The sequence below is a fragment of the Ambystoma mexicanum genome, chromosome 8, assembly GCF_040938575.1.
Source record: "Ambystoma mexicanum isolate Mex_15411 chromosome 8, UKY_AmexF1_1, whole genome shotgun sequence".
Lineage (NCBI taxonomy): Eukaryota > Metazoa > Chordata > Amphibia > Caudata > Ambystomatidae > Ambystoma > Ambystoma mexicanum.
The window spans coordinates 483,336,715-483,361,010 of NC_090929.1; positions in this window are offsets into that span (position 1 = coordinate 483,336,715).

Below are 24,296 nucleotides of genomic sequence, written 5' to 3' on the forward strand. Positions count from 1 at the left end.
GTCTGTTGATTACTGTGTATGAAGTCTCACAACAGGAACTAGGTGTGAAGAAGTGACTTGGGTGATGCCAAATTATGGAGTGTTACGGACCCTTAGGGTGAGGGACCCCAAACCCCAAGTGAGGCTAACCCTGTGGGAGGAATACATATTGGTGGTTCCCAAGGGCCCTTTTCTTCCCATCCTCTCCTTATCAGCTGGCCACATTCTAAATACATCAGCCAGTGTGTTGCCAAATATAAAGAACCACACTAAAAGAAGAATCCCAATTGGTTCCGTGGACACGGGCTTCTGGCTTGTAATGTAAAGAAAGATGCTGCTTCCATGCGCTCTTAACCTCCAAACCTAAATTGCAACTCTCTCAAAACATGTTGGCCTAGTGGAAATTCTTAATTACAAACAAATGGTAATACATCAACACTTTATATTTCACAGTACAACAACTGTTGTTTAATGTCCACATGGCACAATATATGCAACACAAGCCAACACGTGTTTCGACCAAAGGTCCTCCTCAGGGCTTAATATTTAGTCCGATATTGTTGAAATTGTACGCTCATCAAAAAGCGCACTTGCGAAATCCACAATACATCCAATATCTGCTAGTTCAAGTGAACAAAGAATGCAGGTTGCAAGTCCATGAACTTTCAAAGAATTGGCTGTCCCTGTTAGGGTTTAAATGCGTCCTGTGGTCCGCTGTCGGCAGATGTCCTAAAAGCATGACGCTGCTATGTCCATAAGGTTCGTCTATATTAGTGTGGCTGAGCAAGCGGTTGATTCCCGCTGAAAGAAGCATGACTGGTGGGGAGACTGGAGTATGCTGAGAAAACTGCAAGGGAACTAATTAATGTAGTCAGTCACAGCAGGGGAAGACACTTATGGGCTGGATGATCACTTGGCACATGGTTGCTCGGGCTCAGAAAGGTGAATGGAAGTGAGGCCCATGTCCAAAACAGAGAGAGTGATGCTGTGGTTCATCAATGCAGTCTAGAAGGGGGATCACCGGTTGGGAATGGCAGTGGGTCTGGAGCTTTGGTCTGGAATATGCTTGGAAGCCACTTGCCTGGCATTATTGTTTTCTGATATCTTGATTTGAATTTATCTCACAGAGCTCATACTTCAGATGCAAGGACCAAGGTTTTCTTCAAGTGTCTAAAATCTAGGTTCCATGAACTGTTTCATGTGTACATTTTAGGTGGATCATATTTTGTATCAATCAGTTTGACATGCATACTATAGGTGACGATATATTGATGAGAATGTTGGTTCCATATACGACTTGGAAGGATCTCCGAGATATCTTTTTCAAATGAATGATCACATTCAAATTACAGCTACCATTGGTGAGCCAGGATAACAATGTTTGGGCATTGATGTGGGAACTGGGGACATACATTAACAGGAAATCTACAGATTATAATAATCTATTATGTCATTTTAGTCTCCTTCCTCTGAGTGCACTAACAAGTCTTCCATACAGTCAGTTTCTCAGAGTCAAGGTGTAGTGAAGTGTGAGGAAGAATGCTGTATGCAAGTAGATGTTATTTATGATGATAATGTTTGTTTCCGTGGTTACCCAAATCATGAACTTCATCAAGCTGAGGAGAGAAATGACATGCAATTTGAAATACCTTTTAGTAAACACTGATTGTCTCCAAATTTGAAACACACAATTGTTTTTAGGCAGGAACCAATACTTTCTCCTGTCTTAATTGTACAAATTGCAGCTTTGTGGCCATGGTAATGTAGTGTTTCATCTATGAACAGGGGAAACGATTAATGTACGAAATTATGCAATTTATGAATCAACAAACATTGTTCACAGTGTACACTGCCTTGTGACATTTACTATGTTGACCAGTCTAGTTGTGAAGGTAAGACACAGTGGAATGAACACCGCTCTAAGCTCAGAACCAATGGCTTGAAGTCATCAGTAACCACATATTTTATTGAACATACACACCAGATGAACCAGATTCAGTTTCGCAGTTTGGGAGTTGTACAATCACACTCTTGTAACAATAATGTTTCACAACACTTAAATTAAAGGGAAGCCTTTTGGATTGGTAAGCTAGATGCAGTCATACCGGAGAGGAGAAACAAGTGTTGCTTACATTGCTTTATGTGAATGTACACTCAATTCAAGTTAGACATCAATATTGTGTATTATCATACTGTTTGCTTCTATGAGTAGGTATGTTATGGCTGGCTGTTCAGTATTTAATTTATGGCTATCATGAAAATAGGATACATTTTATGAGACTTTTTAACAAGAATGTCATAGGTTCACAACAAGTAGAGTACCTGACTTTGGAAGACCTCCTCTGAGGATGGGCTATTATTTATTTTGGTTCTCTTGAATTTGGGGCTTTATAAAAGAATGTACAGTTTTCTAGATGTATCATAAAGAAAATGTAAGGTTGTTCTACTTTTGACATGCTTATTTCTGCTTTATTGTGTCAGTTTCCCTGTGATCTTCTTTTATCATTTGTTAAATATGCAATTATTAGAATTGTGTACTTGCATAATATTGTATATACTTGTGTGAAACTTTGGACAGTGCAATGTGTTGTTTATTTTGTTTCTGAATATTTCACATATTGTAACACGTTTTAGATTGCAGAGGTCACAATTGGAATTCAAAAGCCATGAGCTGGAAATAGCTGCAGGGTGTCAAGATGTCCCTTTCACCAGGAGTTACTCATCACGACCCCAAAGATATTAAAGTGAAGGATTGTAAATGAGTTCTTCGATTGCTGTGGATTTAATGAATGGCTTAATAGGAAATCAGTAGAACAAACAGATCAAATCAATAGCACAAGAAGATGAAATAAAATTCAGATACTTGACAAATGCTACTTTCATATAGCGATGTAATATTGAGATATGCACACATAGGGCCTCATTACACGTTGTGCGGTAAAAATCGAAATTTACCGGCATGGCACTATTAACGTGTCCGCCTTGGCAAGAGGCCGCTAATAGCGTACCATTACGAGTACGCGGACATGAGCATAGGGCTATGCCGGTAACGATCCTACCGCCATGCCGCTAAAGACCCCAAAAAGACCCTTAGCGGCACTGATGAAAGCGCTGATAGCACTTCCGACCTCCCGCAACATGCAAATAGCGGTCACCGCTAATAACGGCCATCGCAATTAGTGGTCACCGTTAAATAGCGGAACCGGAAATAGCGTCATCGCACAGGAACGGGAAGGAGCACGGCGGCCATCTTTAAAAACACAATCCATTGCCATCCTCTGCCCCCTGGACCTGTTTTGAGTACTTCGCTATTGGAAAGCCACAAGGACTCCCTCGCCATGCCTAAGGCTATTAAAAAAACAACCGACCACCAGTGCAAGGAGAGGTTTACCACCGAGGAGCTAACAATGCTCACAGAGACCCTTGCAGCGAATGCCGACGTGTTATTTGCGAGCGACATGCGTCGGGAGACCCTTATCCGCAAGAAGGCAATCTGGCCAGAGATTGCCCTGAAAGTGAGTGCAGTGGGCACCACCACCCGCACTGTCTGGGAGTGCAGAAAACGGTGGGATGATCTCCGCCTCCGGGTAAGAAGCATCCTGTCTGCGAACCACAACATAGCCACAGCAGGTGGATCTGATTCGCCGATAAAATTAAAGCAGTGGGAAGAGACCTGCGCCAACATGATTGGAGTTGAATCGATTGAGGGAGTCGGGACCATGGAGCATGGTGTGGCAACTACATCAGATGGAGGTGAGTGTACACATAAAAGTATGCACTGTCAATGTTCAGGTCCCCTCAAATGTGAGCCCAGAATCACCTCATGGATGCACAAACATCCATACATGCATACAACCCTGGCCATGTCAGTGTCAAACCCAAACACACACACATGCACACATCACCATAGACAAGTGCCACACACAACCATGCATGGATGAGCCACTCAACAGTCACATCACCTGCATCCCTACCAATGAAGTCCAAATGCTCACAACAGCATGATTGACGTATTCTGCATGAAGTACATAGAACCGTTACCAATGCCATCCCCCTCTTTGTCCCCGACAGGCTCATATACAGACAGTTAAGATCCTGGCACTGCAACTCAGGCACCCCTTGCCACAAAAAAACCAAGGCCACAGGACACAGGGGACACCCCCACGACATCAAGGGGCAAAGGGAGAAGAGTCCCCATGCAGAGTGCCAAACATCGGTGGAGCGCCACTGCCGTCATGATGTGCTTGTCTGAGTCTGCTGAAGCTTTTCATTTGCTTAGTGATGTCATGCCAGTGTCAAGTGGAATGTTGATGTATGAGTGTGAGAATGCTGTGTTGAGTGTTCTGTAACAGTATCAGTTGGTCCCTCGCTCCCTGGGTGATGGGTGCCAGTGTCTTTATTGCTATTGTCTTATACCTGATGTCTTATTCATGTAACTTGTAACTTAAGAACTGGAGGTAAACTTATTGAGAAGCAACATAAACCTGTCTGGACCTTGCTTCATAACATTGGCGACAAGGATTTCTAATTGAAAAGTATCCATGGTGCAAGGAGCTGGAGAAGTCTGAGACTGAAGAGGACTGCCGCGGGGGGTGCAGTAGACATCAGGACCAGGAGAAGAAAAAGACAACACTGCCCCCAAGTAAGCAAACCCATCACCCAGGGTGGACAAGGGAGGAGGGTTTACATGGACCATAACGGTTTGAATCAGCAGCCCATATATCTTGGGAGTGCTGTGATCTGGAAATAAGGTGATGGAAGAGGTCCATTTGTGAAGGATGCCCTTGGTTTTACGCAGGATCAGTAGCCCTGAAGAATTTGGGAGAGCTGTATAAGGGGTTTCCAACCGAGAAACGGTGTCAGTTTAAAGGAGTTTAACACTTGACTAGGTGTTTTTCAGTAACTCTTAAGAATTTGGGAATGCTGCACCATCGTTTTCCAATCGAGAGACAGTGTCATGTTAAAAGAGTTTAACACTGGAGCTGCCCATGTTATTTCGTACAGTAAAATATGCTTGAAACTATCGAAATACTGCACGTTTGGGATACTTAAGCAGTAGCCGCCCCAGCAAAGTGTTGGAATTAATTGAAGGTGCCGAGTACACAATGGGAATGTTTGCGGAACACAGGAAAGGGGCCAAGAAATGCAGAGTTTTTCGAATGTGTTTTCAAGAAGATCTGTGACCGTTGGCCCAGCAGTCAGCCCAGCAGAACCTTTGTTTGCTGTGCCGTATTCAAGTGTGATGATGTCACGCTCCAGCAGAGGGATTAGGCGAAGCTTGCAAGCACAGAGCTTCCCTCAGTATTCTCGAGCGACATGGGCTGTGCTTGAAGTTAGGTGTGACTATGAGACACTCGGGTAATGGACATTATGGATGGCACGTATTGTGACGCTGTCACGTGTCTTTATCAGGAAGAGGAACCATCATTTCGGAATGTGCGCTCTGCTTTTCATGTCAAGGAAAGCAGTAACTGCCGCACCAAGGAGAAGCCGCTCCGCCCTTAGAAGGCGTCCAGTAGCGGCCAAAGATGGTGGAGTATTAGGTGCAGTCATGGCCATGTCGGTAGGAGGCTGTTTGAGTACTGAATGCTGAGCATCCATGGCATTGTTGGCAAGCAGCCCACCAGAGCTTTTGTTTTAGTAATATGTTGCTTTGCAATGCTGCGAGGTGAAGATGTTTTTTTAAAAAATAATGTCAATGTTTCAAGTGCTGTGTTAAATGCATTCCATTTTAAAGTGGTTAAAACACAGATGCAGTATAAATGGAATTTTTGGAATGGAATGGATGTGGTGAAGCTCTATGCATGTGGTTTGGAAGTAAAACGAACGAGAAAATTACTTTTGCAATACAAACCTAACATGTTTGAGGATTTGTAGGCTTATGGACTGCTGCACTTATATACAGAAGTGCATATTTAAATGCAATAAGTTATGCTTATTTAAAGCCATGGATGTGTGAGCATGCGTGTGTTTGAGTCATGCATTAGAGTTATTTAACAGTCATGCATAGATTATGAATAGACTTAACCTTTTGAGGATTTTTAGGTGTTAGGTTGTTAATTAACAACATGGACCTTTAGGCATTTATTTTCCGTATGGGTCATGGGCAGGATAATGGACTGACAGTATATGAACTTTCAGTGTATAATGTTAAATGTTGAAGAAATGTCACATTTATATTCACTTGGTTAAGAAGTATGGGAGTGATGATGAGGTCTAATGGACGTGACGGGTACGGGATATATGTGCGCACGTCGATCGGTATGAATTTAGGTATGCCTGTGACGGGAGTAGGTATTCCGATTCAGTGCGTATAGTGAGATGACTTGTGTGTGTTACTTAGCTGGGTGTTTGGGACAGCTACGGATAGGAGGTAGCGCCTCTGTTAGCGCCTTTGTGTATTGAAACCAAGGTAGTGTTTTTGTTAGTTTAACCATGCTGAGGTAGCGCCTCTTTTGGTTGCCCATTCGTTTTTGAAGTAAGGGATGGAAGTTATGTCTCCTTTAGTTTGACAGGAGATGAGTGTTTTCCTAAAGGTGATCATGTGTTGCTGGGTGGTAGCACCCATAGCAGTTTTGGGTTTTTGTGTTTTGTATCCGAGGTAGTGCCTTGGTATGAGTTAACTGTTGTGAGTTAGCATCTCTTTTGGTTATTGTGTCGAGTGAGGTAAATCCTGAGGGTGGCGCCCTGTCAGGAATTTTAGTGAGTGGTAAGTGAGATGTGCACTAAGGAGAATGGGAGTTGTAGGTCTGGTGACTTTTGGATATGGCAATGCAATAGTGCACTGTGTTGATAAGCCGACTCTTATTGTTAGGGACAGCTGGTTAAGTTAGATGAAGTGTGTCGCTGGTATGGGACGCCCTCTAGTTAATACTATGTTAAAGTTAAAGATGCTGTCCAAGATGAAGAGTCGCATGATAATTTGTTTATCTTTGTGTTATGTGTTAATCTTGGCTATTGTTTTCTTTGGTCACGGTTTGTTTATGGGACTTGTAAGTGCTGCCATTGAGATTAGCAGTTAGGTCAACCTCGTGTTTTGTTGGTGGGTTTGGAGATGGATGGCCAGCATCTTCAAGTTTGTTGCAGGATCTGTATATCTTGGTGTTGTTGGGTGGGCTCTGTTGGCATAGTCCATATATGTATCTGTTTGTATGTTTGTGATGCAGGCATAGTCGGTGATATCTGGTAGCAGTGTTTTTAGCGGTTTATGGGGTCTCTTAACAGGTATGGTGATTCTGTTGTCATCCTGGATGACTAGTATCGCGTCAGGATGGCAAGTTGTGCTTCAGGGTGGCAGCCTGAAGGCTCGCCTGTGGCGGGGGCGGGCGGAAGGATATATGTAATTGTAGTCGTGGTTTGGTTTGTAGGGTAGTTTTAGCCCTGTGTATGGGCTGGTATGTGTCTAGAGTGTGCGTCTAGAGTCTGTTCGTGGCAGGGACAGGCAGAAGGTGATTTGTGTTATTGTTGAGAGTGACCTGGTTTTGTAGGTGAAGTTTGGAATTGCATAGCTGTGAGAGTATCTTGTGAAGTTTGATGGTGGATGGTAATGTGACTTGCCTGAATGTAAAGTGCTTGTTGTTTGTGTTGGTATTTTGGTAAGGAGGGAGATGTGTTATGATGTGCTTGTCTGAGTCTGCTGAAGCTGGTCATGTGCTTAGTGATGTCATGCCAGTGTCAAGTGGAATGTTGATGTATGAGTGTGAGAATGCTGTGTTGAGTGTTCTGTAACAGTATCAGTTGGTCCCTCCCTCCCTGGGTGATGGGTGCCGGTATCTTTATTGCTATTGTCTTACCTGATGTCTTATTCATGTAACTTGTAACTTAAGAACTGGAAGTAAACTTATTGAGAAGCAACATAAACCTGTCTGGACCTTGCTTCATAACAACTGCTAACATACAACTGTTCACACCAGCAACAACTGCCCCACCTTCTGAGGTGAACCCCACACAACAGATTCCGGTCACGGAGGGCCCACCCTCTGCTGCAACAAGTTCCACAGGAGAGGCGGCAGCCTCAGCGCCGCTCTCAGATGTGGAGGACCCAATGGAGTTCCCCATGGAAATTCACACCCCAACCCCCCCAGGAAGCCCAGAGGCAACTCCACAGGAAACACCTGAGTCCAGTGTCCATGGCCAGTCTGGCGAGGACAACATAGGAGGGTTCAGTAGCCCACCGGTGGCTTCACCAGATGTCCTGGTAGCAGAGAAAGGCGCAGCAGCCACACCACCAGAACGCCACAGTGCCCTTGACCTGGCCAGCATCAGGCAGCGCCAAGAGGACAAAACTGTGCTGGTTGGGCAGCATGTGGAGGAGGCTGCCCGTCTCAGGGGGGAGATAACAGAGACTGTCAGGCACTCAAGGGAGGCGATTGAGGCCTGTACCAACAGGCTGTGTGGGGAGATTGGCCAATTCAGGCAGGTCCTCACGCGGATAGCGGACCTGATGGACCGCCAGTTCCCACCACCACCACCCGGACAGACAGCCACATCATCATCCGCTAGTTCGAGGCAGACAAGCCCCCTCCGCCGCTCCACGCGCACCACCAGGCGCACGTCAACCCAGCCTCCTAATGTGAGTGGTGGTAATGGGGAATAGGGACTGCAGGGTGAACCTTCCACGCGTGCATCTGGACAATTACATTGTGCCAGACACTTAAGGGACTGTTGTGGGGGGAGGGGGAAAGGGTGTTTCGGGACTGTTGTGGGGGGAGGGGGGAAGGGTATTTCGGGACTGTTGTGGGGGAGGGGGAAGGGTGTTTCGGGACTGTTGTGGGGCAGGGGGGAAGGGTGTTTCGGGACTGTTGTGGGGGGAGGGGGCAAGGGTGGTGGGATGGTTGTGGACATGCACTTGTACATCTTTAAATTCTTTAATACACTGGTGATTAATCAAAACACAGGCTTGGACTTCTTCATTGTGTATGTGTACTTTATTGGTGACAGGGTCCATTGTGCGCTTCAACACAGACACCAGTGCATTTCTACCCATATCCTTCGTACAGAGTGAAACCATGTTACTCAGAAAATTTGGTTGATCAGATGCTGTCTCACATCACATCCCTCTTGGCCATCGCCCCTTGCATGACCTGCACCCCCGTCACCTCCGTCCTCATCACCATCATCATCCTCATCAGGTGGTTGCATTTGAACGTCAGAGGGCAGTGGCACATTCCGTCTGATACACATATTGTGCAGCATGACACATGCCATGGTGATCTTGGCCACCTTCTCATGGCCGTACAGGAGAGCGCCACCCGAACTGCTTATGCACCTAAACCGTGTCTTCAAAAAGCCAAATGTCTGCTCAATCACGACACGGGTACGGGTATGTGCACGATTGTAGTCCTCTTCATGCCGGTTCTGTGGGTTCCGTACAGGGGTAAGGAGCCACCTCTTCAGGGGATAGCCGGCATCGCCTGTATGGGGGGAAGAATGGGGAGCTGTTACTGTTCAACTCTGGAGTGGCATGTACATGTCACACAAATCAACTATGCATACTGATTGTGATCCATGACTACCAGCATGCATGCAGACGATCTGTGTGACTGCAATGTGAAAAGGTGTACTTGACCCTGCAAGTGGACATGCCCGAATCATGCCTCCAACAGCAATTGACATGTCCTGGGTGAGGCCAGGTCTTAGGTGTCCCTGAGCCCAGGCATATTTGGTACCACACAGCTAGTGTACTGCCATTCCGACATTGATGTTGCCATGCTGTGTAGCATCACTTCACTGGTGCTATAGGTGTGCGGTTCAATGCTATGGCTAGGGGTGATCCCTTTGCATGCATTCAAGGGCACATTTCTGTATTGATGTTGTGCTGCGCTAGTTGTAGACCTGGATTGTTCTCTATGTTGTGTAGCTTATAATTGCATGCGGGTTCTTCTCAAGTACATTGCGGCCTTCCCTGATGGACATTGGCGTACATCTGTATGTCCATTTGTCCTACGGACGACAGGCTACACCCAGTTGGAGTATGTATCTCTCCCCCCCAATCACACCCAGTTGGAGTATGTATCTCTCCCCCCCCAATCACACCCAGTTGGAGTATGTATCTCTCCCTCCCAATCACACACAGTTGGAGTATATATCTCTCCCCCCCAATCACACTGCCATGTGCTTGCCCTGCTACTCACCAAGTAGCCACGAATGTAGTCCGGCTTGTCGTTCCATGTAGCGTGGTATGGTTGAGTTCCGCAGGACCATGGAATCATGGGTTGATCCAGGAAATCGGGCACAACAATGAGTGATTATCTTGTTAGCGTCACATACCATTTGGACATTGATGGAGTGGAATTGCTTCCTGTTTTGGTAGACTACTTCATTGTGATGTGGGACCACCAATTCCACATGGGTGCAGTCGATGGCCCCAATGCAACTTGGGATGCCTGCCAGTGAATAGAAGCCAACTTTGGTGTTTGCGATCTCCTGGGCAGTCCGTGGCATGAATATGTGTTCAGGTGCATGCTTCAGGAGGGCATCGAGTACCTGGTTCAGTGTGCATGAGAATACTGGTTGTGAGATGCCATGCATCTGCCCCACTGTATGCTGGTAGGTGCCTTTGGCCAGGAAGTGGAGCACAGTCACCACCTTGAGTAGAGGGGGGATGGCAGTCCGGATGTCTATGAGGCTGACAATGTCATCATGTATCATGTCCACAATGCTGGTGGTGGTATCCTGGTCCAGACGGTACAGGGTGTGTATCTGCTCAGGGGTTAGGTTAAATGGACTGGCTCTGATCCTGGGGATTGGTGGCTGCCTCTGTGGTATGACTAGGTGCCCTGGTGGTGCTTGCTGTGCCTGTCTTGCCCTCCTCCTCCTCATGAGTATCCTCTGTGCTGCCTGTTGTTGTTGGTGCTGCACTGCAATCATGTCCTCCAGCCCATGTAATGCTGCTAGTATTGGAACCATCTTAGTGTGGGAAGGGGTGTGTGAAGGGGTGTGGTGTGCTCCTTTCGTGCTGCCACAGTGTCCATTGCCTCCACCTGTGCTGATTGTGTCCACCTGTGGCAGGTGGGAACACTGCTCAGTTCTATTAGCGGGTGGTTTGCGATGCCGGTATTAGCGCCATGGTGGTAAGGGGTTTTGGGGGCTTTACCATGCCGCTCTTAGCATGTCCGCTTGGCTTGTGATGGTGTGCTATTAGCGGCATGGCATTATTTACGGGATGGAGGGTCGCGTGCACGCGGACTAGCCGCTATTAGTGGCACCGTACTTAGCGGTGCCACTAATAGCGGTGAGCCGGGTCGTAATTGGCATGGGGATTTAACGATACCGGTATTCACTTACCGGTAACGTTAAATCCCTACCGCACAACGTGTAATGAGGCCCATAGCCTCTTTGGAGTGTCTGAAAGATGATGGACCTGTTTTGGTATTTTTGTTTTCAAACTGTGGCAAGCACCCACAAATGCACATACCATTAACCCCTCTCTATTGCCGACTATTCCTAACATAGTTAACAGTCCGGAATATACATGTAATTTATTATTTTAATACGTTAATTCTGATTCTTCACATCATTGGTAGGGGCACACTTGAGAAGCTGGAGGTTAACTTGGATTTTCTCTCTCTCCCTCTCTCTATCTCCCCCCTCTCTCTCTCTCTCTCTCTCTCTCTCTCTGTATCTGTGTCTGTCTCTCAGTCTCTTTCCACCTCTCTCTTCGCCTCCCGCTCTTTTCCCCCCTCTCTTGACCCCTCTCTCTATTCCTTTTTCTTGCTTTCCATTCCCCCCTCTCTCTCTCTCTCTCTCACTCTCTCTATCTCTCTCTCTCTCTCTCTCTCTCTCTCTCTCTCTCTCCCCCACCCTCTCTCTCTTTTCCTTCCCCTCTCTTCCCCATCCTTCTCTCCCTCCCTCCCTCCCTCCTCCCTCCCTCTCTCTCTGTCTCCTCCTCCCTCTCTCTCTCTCTCTCTCTCCTTCCCTCTAACCTCTTCCCCTTCCCTCTCTTTCTCTCATGCCCCTCCCTCTCCCCATCTCATCCCCCTCCCTCTCTCTTCCTCCTCCCTTTTTCGTCCCCTCCCTCTTTCTCTTCCCCCTCTCCCCTCCCACCCCCGGCCCAGATAGGAACATTTCTCTTTTTCCAGCACCTTTGATGGTGGAGGAGTAGGCTGATTTTGCAATAAAATAACACAGCCCATATGACCACCTAAGTCTTTGTGTTAGGCAGATTGTGGTGGGGCACGCCTATTTGCTTCTGCAGGCTGTTATTAGTTATGTCCCTCAGCAATTTGACTGAGGTGGTGAAGGACGGTGAATTGCGAATCGGATAGGGGCAGTGTGGGGAGTATAGGAGCATTTTGACTGATGTGTCAGCCCAACCATCAACTGTCTTGTGACATACATGTTAGGGCTTTCCGGCAGGTCCTTTTGTTGGGGACACATCTTCTCTGCTGGCATTTGAACAGGACTAGTTTGGGGTGGACCAAATAGCCCCTAACATTCATGTGGATCTTGGTCATGCTTTTGATGTCCACACTTAGGGCCTCATTACACGTAGGCGGTGAGCCATGGCGCTATTAGCGCCATGGCTCATGCCGGTAAAATACTGGCACCGCCTTGGCGGAAAGGGGATTTACCGCCCCATTCCAAGGTTGGAGGGCCGGTAAATCCCCCTTCCACCATTGCCCTTCCCCATTCCCATTTCTGCCCCATAGGGCTCTATGGGAATGGGGAAGGCGCTAATTACGGCACCGCAATTTTGCGGTGCCGTAATTAGCTCTGAGGTCCCTTAGCGGGTTGGATTTTAATGCCTGCAAAAAGCAGGCGTTAAATACCCCAACCCGCAAAGGGACCTCGTAGTAAGGCGGTAAGGATTTACCGGTACCAGTATTTTACCGGTACCGGTAAATCCCTACCGCCATCCGTGTAATGAGGCCCATAGTGCCAAACCTACCTGTTGACATCTCCTATAGGCCACAGGGGATGTGGCCCTTGCATGTGTTGGATACATCAGCGTGGGATGCTGACCACTGAAAGGTACATTTCCTGGATCAGCACTGACAGTAGTAGAAACATGTCCCAATTGATGCATGGCATCATGGAGATGTCACTGTCTATAAAGGTGTATTTTATTCTGAGGGGGCAGGCAGTCATAGTGAGATTGTGGAGCAACTAGGCCATATTGCTGTGGTCATTAATCATTATGTAACTTGGGGCATAGCAACTACATCATTACAGGAAATCACATCAGCTACCACCCGTTTGTCACATACACAACAGAGTCTGGAAATGAACATCAGCAGGGCCTCAAAGATGAATTTGATCCGCCCATAGCTTGTTACTTGACATATCTGTGAGCGGCCGTGGATGCCCACGTCATATTGAGAACCGACAACACATGCTCCATGCTCACCAAAGTGCCACAGTATTTCTACAATGTCTATGAAAACCACTGATGTACAGTACTGTATGTCTTGCTCTGCAATTGATTTGTTACATGGCAACAAGTACTTGATTCCCTATTTGGTAGCTTTGTATGCACATCTCTACTACATGGAGAGTAGTTCCAGCTATGCAATAAGTGATGGGCAGCATCTATGTTGCTCTAAACCTGTATCCCTGCCAATCTCAGGTTTTTATGCTGGGCATAGATGACAAGAACGTTCTGCTCTTTGAAACTCAGCATCCTGCACACATTATGGGGTTATCAGAACAAGGTGTTTACCACATGGTTCCTGTCAGCTGTACTATGATCTCTTTGGGCCATCACTACAGCAAGCAGTACCAGAGATTGTGGATGGCGATCTTTATATGCTGTACTGGAGGGCGGAGCGACCTCTGAATGGGCCCATGAGATTCAGAGCTCACCCTCCGGCACCTTAAAATGAGATAGCTGCACGCTGAGGAGGATGGGGTGCAGGATTCTCTTACTCCAACATCAATCAATGAGGACAAGTCAATGGTTTGGCAAAGGGAAGTCTGTTTAATGACAAGCACAAAATACGGGGAAACAAATGGTAATCAAAAATGATGCGATCGCCTGTCTCGCTTCAACTCCCCATTCTTCATGCAAAAAGTAACTTTTATAGCAAATTCACGTCATCATTGACGTGTAAAACTCATAAGTTTGACATGCAATTCTATTGGTTGGAAAAGGTAACTTAAGTATAGGTGCTATATCTGTATATGGTAACAGAGCGTGAGGATTGGATAACTCTTATCGGGTGGGCATCTATGCCCATCCCTCTACATCACTCGTGATAGACGTCACTACACTTACGACGTCTTATTGGTTACACTAGCTATAGGACCCTAGATTATTTGGTCCATTGTGACTGGGTGGGTTACAACCCTAGACATAAATCTCCACTTTAATTAGCAGCATGCAGAATGGACACCCAGGTGCCTTGTGTCCCAAGATTCACCCTGCCTCCCTTCCATCAATCAGTACTTTAGGGCTATGTGTCAATTAGTTGGCTGAGGATGGCCTCAAAACTGTAGCTGCTTATCATGAACAGTTATGGCATCCTTGGGTTCTGGGTGACATCAGACGTTGGTACCTCTTTGCCCTTGGCTGGTCACGTGTCTGCTAACTGTGAATCTGCTTCATTTTCCTTCTTTTCATGTATTTAATTCTTCCTTAGCTTCGCCACCTGCCTGGGGCCTCCTTATCTCGACCTTCACTGGCTGGCTGCTATGCTTAGAAGTTTCGATTCTTCGAAGCTGCCGCTCTCCTCCCCTCTTGCAGTTGACCTTGAATTCCCAAGCATGAGCTACTTCTCACTAAGTTTTGATTCCGCTCTTCCCTTCTGGCTTTGGCTGGAATATGAATCTTGGCCTGTTTTACCCCTTGTGGCCTGGGCTTAATTCTGCTTTACAAAATAGAGTCGCACTTGTATAGTGTGCTTCATTGAGGTAGATATATAATTGGCGCTTGCCACTCTATTCTCCTAATAAGCATTGCAAGCAGTACTGTTTCCTTAGCTTCTTGCGGTCCAAGCCTATTTACAGGCACTTTAGTCTGTTAAGTGAAATCATCCTTCCTTCATGATTACGTTTGTTGTGCTACAACGTTGTTTCTTCTTTTAAGTCTGTCGCACCATTATTCATAACTTTTCATCTTGTGTGTCATCCTTTAGAAGTTGTTTCGTACTTCTGTGAGTCTATCCGGGCCCGTGTGTCGTCACCACTCGCCTTCCATTAAGGCTCTATGGGTCTCTTCGGGGGCAGTCTGCAAGTAGTCTTCATTTCGTGTTAACTGCTGGTACTGTTGTCTCAGTGGGTACCGGGCTGCCCAAGGTTGTCTGGTTATAGGCACTTCAACAGGTATTGTTCTTCTGATGGGCACTGGGCAGAGTCCTAGAGCTGCTCTCTGTTGGCTCATTTGTTCCTCATACGTCACATACCTTGGCGAATATGTTCCTGGTACCTCGAACTGGGGGGCTGGGGTGCAGGCCATGTCTGGGACCTCCTCTACAATGCCTCCACACTATGGGGTTGTTGCATGTAGACACATCTCTATTAAGTTGGATGCAAAGACAATTTTGGACTTCAACGAATCAGCAGCAGTTTTATGGTGGCACATGCTCCCAAATACCTGGCTTTGCTACCAACTTGCTTTGTGAATCGTGTTCTAAAAGTCTTTGAGCTTTTTATAGGATGCTCTCATTTTGAACAATGTATTAATCATTTTCTGATCTTAACCTTACCTATAATTAAACTGATAAAACAGAAATGAAAGATAAATGTGCTGATGGCCCTCATTACAAGGTTGCCGGTAGGCTGGAAGTAGTACCGGCGGCCTACCAGCAACCCCGGCTTACAGTTTCCACTGCCCAATATCCCGGTAACACCAGGATATTACAGGCGGCAGCGTTGCGGTAAGTTCCCATTCCCATAGAGTCCATCAGGACGTTGTTAACAGTGCTGGTGCTTCAGTGATATTTCTGCTGGTTGGGGCTGAACTACCGGCAGGTCAGGCTTGCCAGTAGTCCTCTGCCCCTAACGGCAAAACAGCACTTTATTCCGGACCGGCATGCTCATAATGTGTGCCAATGTCTACCTTCTAGGTATTACACTAGGTCTGTACTAAAACCTTCATACGTCATTGCAAAGGCCATGCAAATAAAATAGTGGCATAGGTGCTGGAGGCTGATTCTTTGTATTGTTTTTTAGGTGCTGTTTTATGGCATCATGATGATAATGACCACTGATTATGGTCATCTTATCAACAGGTGAGATAAGTTTAAACATATTGAAGTCGGATGAGACTTTTTTGTGAAGTGCTAAAATGACTGGGAATTAAAGGTTAGTGGTCATTTTGTGCCCTGGGTGGTTTAAGAAACACAGTCACTAAATGAATGGTATGAATAGGAGAGTAATGATAAAATGTGATTTTTGCAGACATAAAATGTATTGAAAAGATGTGGACTAAGAAATTAAATATGCTCCGCTGTGAATAAATATAAAGAGGTTATTAGCAACATTAGGAATGAGCGTGTCATTGGCATGTATGGTCAATCATGGGATCTCCAATCATAGTATTGTGAGGAGTCAGGAATGAAAGACAGACACACGTTTGCCATGTTTTTGGTGAAAGACTTTTATTGAAATAAAGGGGGTTGTGAAAAGGTCTCTCTGACCCTGCTCTAAGAGGATTTCCCCTACCTAAACAAAAATCGAATGATCTGTCCCTGTTAGGATGTCAAAACCAAAACTGTCCTGTGTCCAAAATTCTATACTGACCCTCACACTACAAATTTAATTCAAAGGTGAAAAGAGGAATTGTCTTCAACCTTAATTGGTTTGAAAAAGTGTTCATAAAGGAAAATTACTTAAACAAAGGTTTCTTCAAGGATAAAGTACTTGGTTCCAGAGGGTTGTTCCCTTCCCCTGGATTCATCTTATTTACTCCTTGAGGGTTTGTCAAACAAAACTGTTCTTTGGGCCTTTCTTAGCTGTGGGATGTTTTTACCCATGCATCCAAGCCCTACAATAAAACTGTGCAGTACTGGCATGGAAAACATCATGATGGCCAGAACTCCCCAGAGAGTGCACAGGGAAAACATGAAGAATAGGCTGCCACCCATTTTTGCCTATGTTGTGAGCACAGGAGGGCACTGCCTAAAACCACCAGTGGGCTACACACACAGTAGCCTGAAACCATTGGGAATGGCAATGCTGATTGCCAAAAAAGCAACTCAGAACTGTGGGGAATTCATTTTCTTAATCCCAAAAATGGTTGCATTACCAGGACTCACCACTATCAGAAAGCCAGCGTTTTAAAACCACCAGACTTTTGTGTAAAACTGAACAAATGAAACAAAACCAGACCAAGGAAAGACTTGCTAAGAGGTGGATACAATGTAAAACTATGTACAATTAACTGACAATTTAATGTATATGCAAAAATTGTCAGTTTGATTTGAATGTAGAAAACTGGGAACAAAAAGTGACATTTAGCTGAAACCTGGCTTAATGAAACTGGATTCTGCCTGACAACTACCCCCGACAGGAGTTGAAACCTGCTCAGCCACTCCCCTTGCCAAAAGGAGTTGCCACCTCTCTGATTAGATTAGGGGTGGAGCAGCTGGGGACTACAGGGAGTTGAACAAAGGCCTGTCCTGGACTCAGGCAAATGTTATATTGGGGGGCCGTTAAGTGGCTTCCTCTTAGGGGAAACTGGGAGGGGCAGTGCCTCTGCTAGCAGCTGAGCTTGGGGGAAGTGGATAACCCAATTATTCCACCCTGTGATGTGGGAAGCCACACCTCTTTTTGATCAGGGCATAATTTAAAAAGATAGATAACTCATAGTGCGGACTTGTCAGAATTATACAAGTAATATCATTATTTTTGTGATTTTTCTGTGAAAATTTGAAGAGGCGTTACGACCCTGTGGTGTATTCTGGGGGGTTGCTAGCGGAAAATAGGGTCTCACTCCAAATGTCTGCATGTTAAAAATCTGACACTTCATCAATTAATGTCCATACTCCTCGCGCACATGTGTGTAATTTTGGGTAAATGTCTGATATTGCAAAACCAGTTAAAAAGCGCAAAATGTTGTCATTTTTGAATGCAAGCCCCCAGGAAGACCAGAGGCGGACAAGCATGGACCATAAGGAATATATAATGTGCACATGTAATTTCAACAAATTGTATATCTGGGAAGGATGTATTGGAATCAAATATAGATTTGTGGGCAGACTGACCAGGGGAGGATCCTCTGACCCATAAACAGACTTCATCATGCTGACAATCCATTTCCTTCCCCCAATCATGGGAGAGGGGAGAATTGGGCCAATGACAAGTAGAGAGGGGCAGGCTTAGCTAGGCCCAGGCACACACCCATTTTCAAAACACATAAAAAGAGACTGCTGGGACAGGTAGAGACATTCAATTCCATTTGCTGCGGAGCATGCTGACCGACGACTTCACATCCAGAGATCCAGACATCAAATCCATCAATCTCCAAAGACCAGAACTTTACTTCAGAACTTAAAGCAAGGGCCTAAACCCACAAACTGAGAACTCTTCTCAGCAGGCCACAGCAACCTTAAAATCATTTGCGAACTATTCCAAAGCCGGGCAAGCTGTATGAATTATTTTGCCAAGAACAATTGCCAGAGACCAGACCAGAGATCCAGAGTGACCCAGACCGCTGTGAGCAGAACCAGAGAGCTGACCCAGATCACTGTGAAGTGCCGAGACCAGAACCGGAGTCCATTCCAAAACCTGACCAGATCCGTGGCGAGGCCTATTTCAAATTTATATTGTGAGTACCTAGCAGAACTGTGCAGAACCAATCTCTTAGTTAAAATAATCTAATCCAAACTATTTTAACCTAAGTAGAACAGCCTCCTAGAAATCGTGTTATCTGTCATTTGCAAAGCTGCACAACTGTGACGTGTCAATTCTGAAGCTGCAAGCTGTCACCTGTCATTTTGAGTTTTACTTTAAATCCGAAAATCTACCTTTATTTTATCGTCCGTATCTCTGGAACCGTTTGGGCTAGGAACGAAATTTAACTTTCCTCTGAAAGCTTAGAATCTCAGCTTTCCAACGGACCTTATACTTTCGCCGTATTCACGATTCACGCACTCGCGAATTTTGCCGCGATTTGGCCTGATTTCTTTACCTGTAAAAAGATAGCAGCTTTTCGCTTTCCTCTGCTAAAAATCTGTTTGCCTCTTAATAACCATCCCTGAATCATTGCTAAAGTGAGCCTGAGCTCATCCCAAGTATCTCTCACTCACCCTGAACCTCCTAAAGGGAATTAAAAGCATTTTCAGCATATTTCTCACTTCATTGCCACCACATTCAAAGCACTTGGGCCTGTGTTTTAAAACTCATACCGGTTTTCTCTAAGCTTGCTGGGGTGGGAATTGAATTTCGTATTGTATTTGATTGCATTCCTGAGAACTGTGTGTGTTACTTCCATCTCCTTCCATTTCTTACATTGCATAGGGGAGGGGGGTGAATTGCCAGAGAAAAAGTGATTATCTTATCTTTTGCTAAAATCATATCAAGTATTTCTGTACTGCATTTTATTCCTCATTGCTTTTCCCTTGAAATCATAAAAGTATTTTTGCTACTTTATCCATCCTATACTAACTCCTCATTGATTATAAAGAAGTGTGCTAGTGTCAGATTACCCATTGTTGATTAACATTATATTTATAAGGGCGATATCGATTATTAATTTATCATAAAAGCGTGGTATCTATATTTTGTTTTATTTCACAAATAAACCTTTTAAACTTGCAAAACAGAACTACTTCTTGGCTCAGTGGGGGTCAGGGGGATTCTAAGAGAGGGGTGTTATATAGGGGTAGTCATCCAGAACTCATGAACTGGACATAAAGATATATCAATAAGGGTTTCCATTCAGTATCCCAGGCTAGGCATTGACTTAGCTGTAGTGTTGAATTGAATCCTGTTACAAATTGGGGGCTCGTAGCCGGGGATTCCGGATTAGATCTATCACTTGTGCAGATTAATGCAGTGTGCTAACTGACAAGATACATACATCCGGTCGGATCACCACGCTGTGTTACGCTGTAAAGCACTCCTCAAAGGAACGCTCTAAGGAAACGGTCTGTTTTGTAAAAATAAAATACAAACTTCTGTAAATCAGGAAGGAACTCAAATTCCAGAATGACGACACTGGTAGACATCAAAACAGCCAGAGAGCACTTCTTACATAAGCTATTTGTGAGAGGTGAGTGGACTCATTAGGACCAAATGGTCTGGTTGCAGGCAATCGCGCAACAGGTCACTGAAACAGAGTCAGATAAATGGGGAGATCAGGGTCCCCTACATGTGGCCCTGAGTGAACTATAAATGACCCCTAAAGCCAAAGATGAACATAATAAGATTGCCAGGATAGCGGCATATTTGTATCTATATATGGGAGCCATACAGGACAAATGTGTTGAAGGCCAAGATCTGGCAAATAGGCAACAGATGGCGTTAGAGAAGGCCCAATCTGATCTGGACTCTTCTGAGCAGATGCTGCTCAGGAGCCAGGAGTCAGAAAAGGACAGCAGACAGTACATCACTAAAATAAAGGAGGATATGGGTGTGCTGCAACAGGAAAAGGCGGACCAGGATACCAGATGTCTGGCCTTGCAGAAGGAGTAGCAAGAAGGTTTGGACTCCCTAATGCAGAGCCAGAAAAAGCTGGAGCAACAATTAGATTTCAATAGGGCATGTGCCGAGCAGGTAGTCACCCTGCAAAGCCACCTAGATAGGGAGAAGGCAGAGAGCAATAAACTGATTTTGAAAGACCTGGATACCCAGGCAGAGTTTGACCAGGAGCGCCAGAAAGCTGGTGCCTTCCAAAGGCAAAGGGACGACCTGGCGGCACAGATGCAGGCTCTTAGTCAGGAAAGGGATACCCTAGGCCAGGAAGTCTGCCACTTAAAAAGGAAAATGGAAGAAAATGCCCTGGCCCTCTGGGGACTGGGTGACCTCCAAAAAGAACACCAGAACTTGTTAGAGCACCCCAGGAGGGTGGATGATGCTCTGGCAAGAAAGGAGCAGGCCAATAGGGACACAGCTCAGGAGGTAACCCTCCTGCAGCAGAGACTGGCCCAGTACTCCAGGACCAATCAGGAGGCACAGAGAGAAAATGAGGCTCTCTGTCAGCACAATGATAGGCTCCAGCAACAGGTAGCGATGCAGGAGAGACTGATAGAGTCTAGTAAGGCCTTAACTGAGGAACTGAAAGCGCAGGCTCTTGCATTGCAACAGGGAGGAGGGGCTGATAGAGACGAGGTGCGCTGGGAAAGGGAAATGCCTGAGCATAACCTCAGGAGCCCTGGTACCAGAGGTCTTCATCTCTCCCAGTCCCTGGACTCTGCCACCCCCATGTCCCCTCGCGCACATGAGCCCAGGGCCACGGAGACGGCAGATTACTATCCAGCTAGAAGTATGGGGTTCATAGGCCAGTACCTCGCAGGAATGGATGGGCGGGCATCCGGGTATGGGCACCCAAGCACAGTGCAATTTAGTGGGGAACCCCAGGAGAGTAGGCCCATTAAGGGCATCCTGAAAACCTCTGCCCAGTTAGGTCAGTGGGGGGGGTACCCATCAAATCCTGGCAGCAAGGAGGGATCTCAAGACTCCTCTGAGCATTACAGGACACAGGAAACCAGGTCCCCACATTCTGCCAGCCATTCCAAGGCTCGCAGAATCCGGGAAAACCTGGAAGATCAGACGGGCACCTCTGGGAGCAGCGCTTCTGAGTCGGAGGATGAATGGACCAGGGTTACCCGAACCAAAAAGGCCAATAAGGCAAAAAGGGCCTTGCTTAAGGACCCATTGAAACAAATAAAGGCAATAAGGAGTGTCATCACGCTTTAACATAAGAACGCCAAGTATTCTGTTTGGGAACACTTGGAGCTCTATGAGCAAATGATGTAGACTTTCCATTTGAAGGACAGGCAAAGCTGTATTCAATAAGTAAAGTGGACCTTCTCACCAGAATACTCCAGTTTCTTTGCGGGGCTGGAGGATCAAAACCATTCAAGGTGGTCCACATACAGGGCGGCCATCTTGAAACATTTTTCTGTGCACAGAAATTCTCAAGAGGCTCGCAAGGCAGCCTACAATTTGCAATGTGGGGAGGATCAGGCCCCACAAGAGTTTGTGCAAGAATTAAAGCGTGCTTTTGCGCAGACCACCAGAGGGTACGCACGGATAGCAGAGAATTTATCAATACGTTTTTCCATGCCTTACCCAAATACATAATGACCCAGCTCGTGAGAGATTTTCATGAGAAAAGATCTTTAGACTGGGTCATTGAACAGGCTACCCGGATCTATGAGGTGCAGAAGCCTATCGAAAATAAAAATAACGCGCCAAAAGACCCCAAAACCAACAGCACCCCAAGGTGGCAGAGGTAAAGGTTGCCCCCGTTTTAGATTTGGAGATGGGGGGGCCTAAAAACCTGCCTGCACCAAATAATTCACAGCCCAGAAGGCCCTCGGGCCAGTCACAGACAGGGAGTCGAGGAGGTCTTCCCACAAATGGGGTCCCCCGCTTCCCTGAATATGTAAGTCCCCGCTATAAGGGAAACCGACCAATCCTGGGTTATGTGTGGACTCCTCCAGCCCAAGGGGGGGGGATCCAGCCAAGCACCTAACCCAGGGAACTTCCCTCCCAACTTCCCACAGGAGGGCAGAAATTCTCCAAATCCTGGGCAGAACTTTTTCCCCAGGTATCCACCCAATTTCCTGCCCCAAAATCATCCATCCTTCTTTCCCCAATTCCCTGAGCCCAGACAACCTAATCCGGGAGAGGGGAGGCCAAGGGTGGAGGGGTACCAAAATCTTCCCAACCAGGGGTACTACCAGAGAAGGGATAGCTACCCTTCCCGGGATCAGCCCAGGGGAGAAAATAGAGCCCCGTATCAGCCTGAGCGGGTTTCCCAGTTAGAGCGCCAGGTCCAAAATATGGCACGGGATCTGGGTCACATACTGAGGGCTCAACAGAACCCTCAGATGAGCATGCCACCGCAGAATGCCCCAAACTCTGGACCTGGTGCTCCAGAACAATGACGGGGGCAGCGCCCCGATAACACACCGGTTCCCAGGGAGGAGGAACAAGGGGAAGGGGGGTGTAAAGCCTTGAAGGAAGCTTCCTTCCCAACTTGTAAACAGCCCCTGGAAAACCAGGAACCGGAAACAAAATCTCCTACCCCTGAAAGTCTGCCACCCAAGGAGCAGAGAGGAGGTAGGAGAAACAAAGGACCCAAACAGACCCACTTTGTGGAGGAGGTACAGGTCTTCCAATTTGAGGGAGAGAGATCCTCAGAAGATCCTGGGAAAAGGATCTTCTCCTTCAGAGATGGGGGAACTCCTCCCAAGGAAAAATGGGTCCCAAGGGATGTCAATTCAGACTGGGGAGATGAGGAGACTGAGCTACCGCCGTCCATCATCTCATCCCAGAACCGACAATACCGAAATCCCCTGGTTCAAACCCATCCTGGTGACTGCCTCCAAAAAGGGGGGGGGGGCGGCGCAGAACCAGAACCAGGGGAACACACAATGGCTCTGATCTCCAGTTGCCAACTTTTTCTTTCAGATTCCCAAGGCTCTCCACAGAATTCTGCCCAAATCTCTTTGCTAGCAATGTCCAAAACCAGAAATTTAGCCCACCAGTTGTCCAAAAATGTGCAGTTTCTGTGCCCCCTTGAGGAGAAGGAAGGAAGATACTATGCTGCCCCGGTACAAGTACAGGGGCAGGGTACAATTTTGGCACTGGTGGACACTGGATCCCAAGCTACCCTTCTGTCCAAAAGGGCCTTTAAGGAACTAAATGCCGGAAGGGGGGAGAATTACCGTATTCCTCTCACCTCTCTTCCTGGACAACTGCAGAACTTTGACGGGAAGGAAATTCCTGTCGAGGGGACTGCAGATTTGGACATTAAAATTGGGCGACACAAGGTGAAACACCCGGTCATAGTAGTGACTCCAGAGGGCACCCCTTGTTTACTAGGGAATGACCTCCTGAGAAGGTTGTCACCCCTAATAGATTGCGTAAACAAGGTCCTCTGGACCCAGACTAGCCGACCAATAAAATTAAAACAGAGTTTCAACGATGTTAGTTTAAACGGCACCTGCCACATGGTTGAACAAAAATCTGACCAAGTAGAATTTCACTTCCAGAACAACCAAACTCCAGACGTGACAGTAATAGAAGTAGGACAACAGACTGGTGATGGGGGGTCCTCTCTATTTCTGAAAATCAACCTTACTTCCAGTTTAAGGTGGTATTCCACACTGGAAGGAAACACCCTGAATTCTTTACTAATCCACAATCAGAAACTCCCACTCCTATAGTCCAGAAAGATGTGAAATCAGCTCAGAGCCTGGCTGATA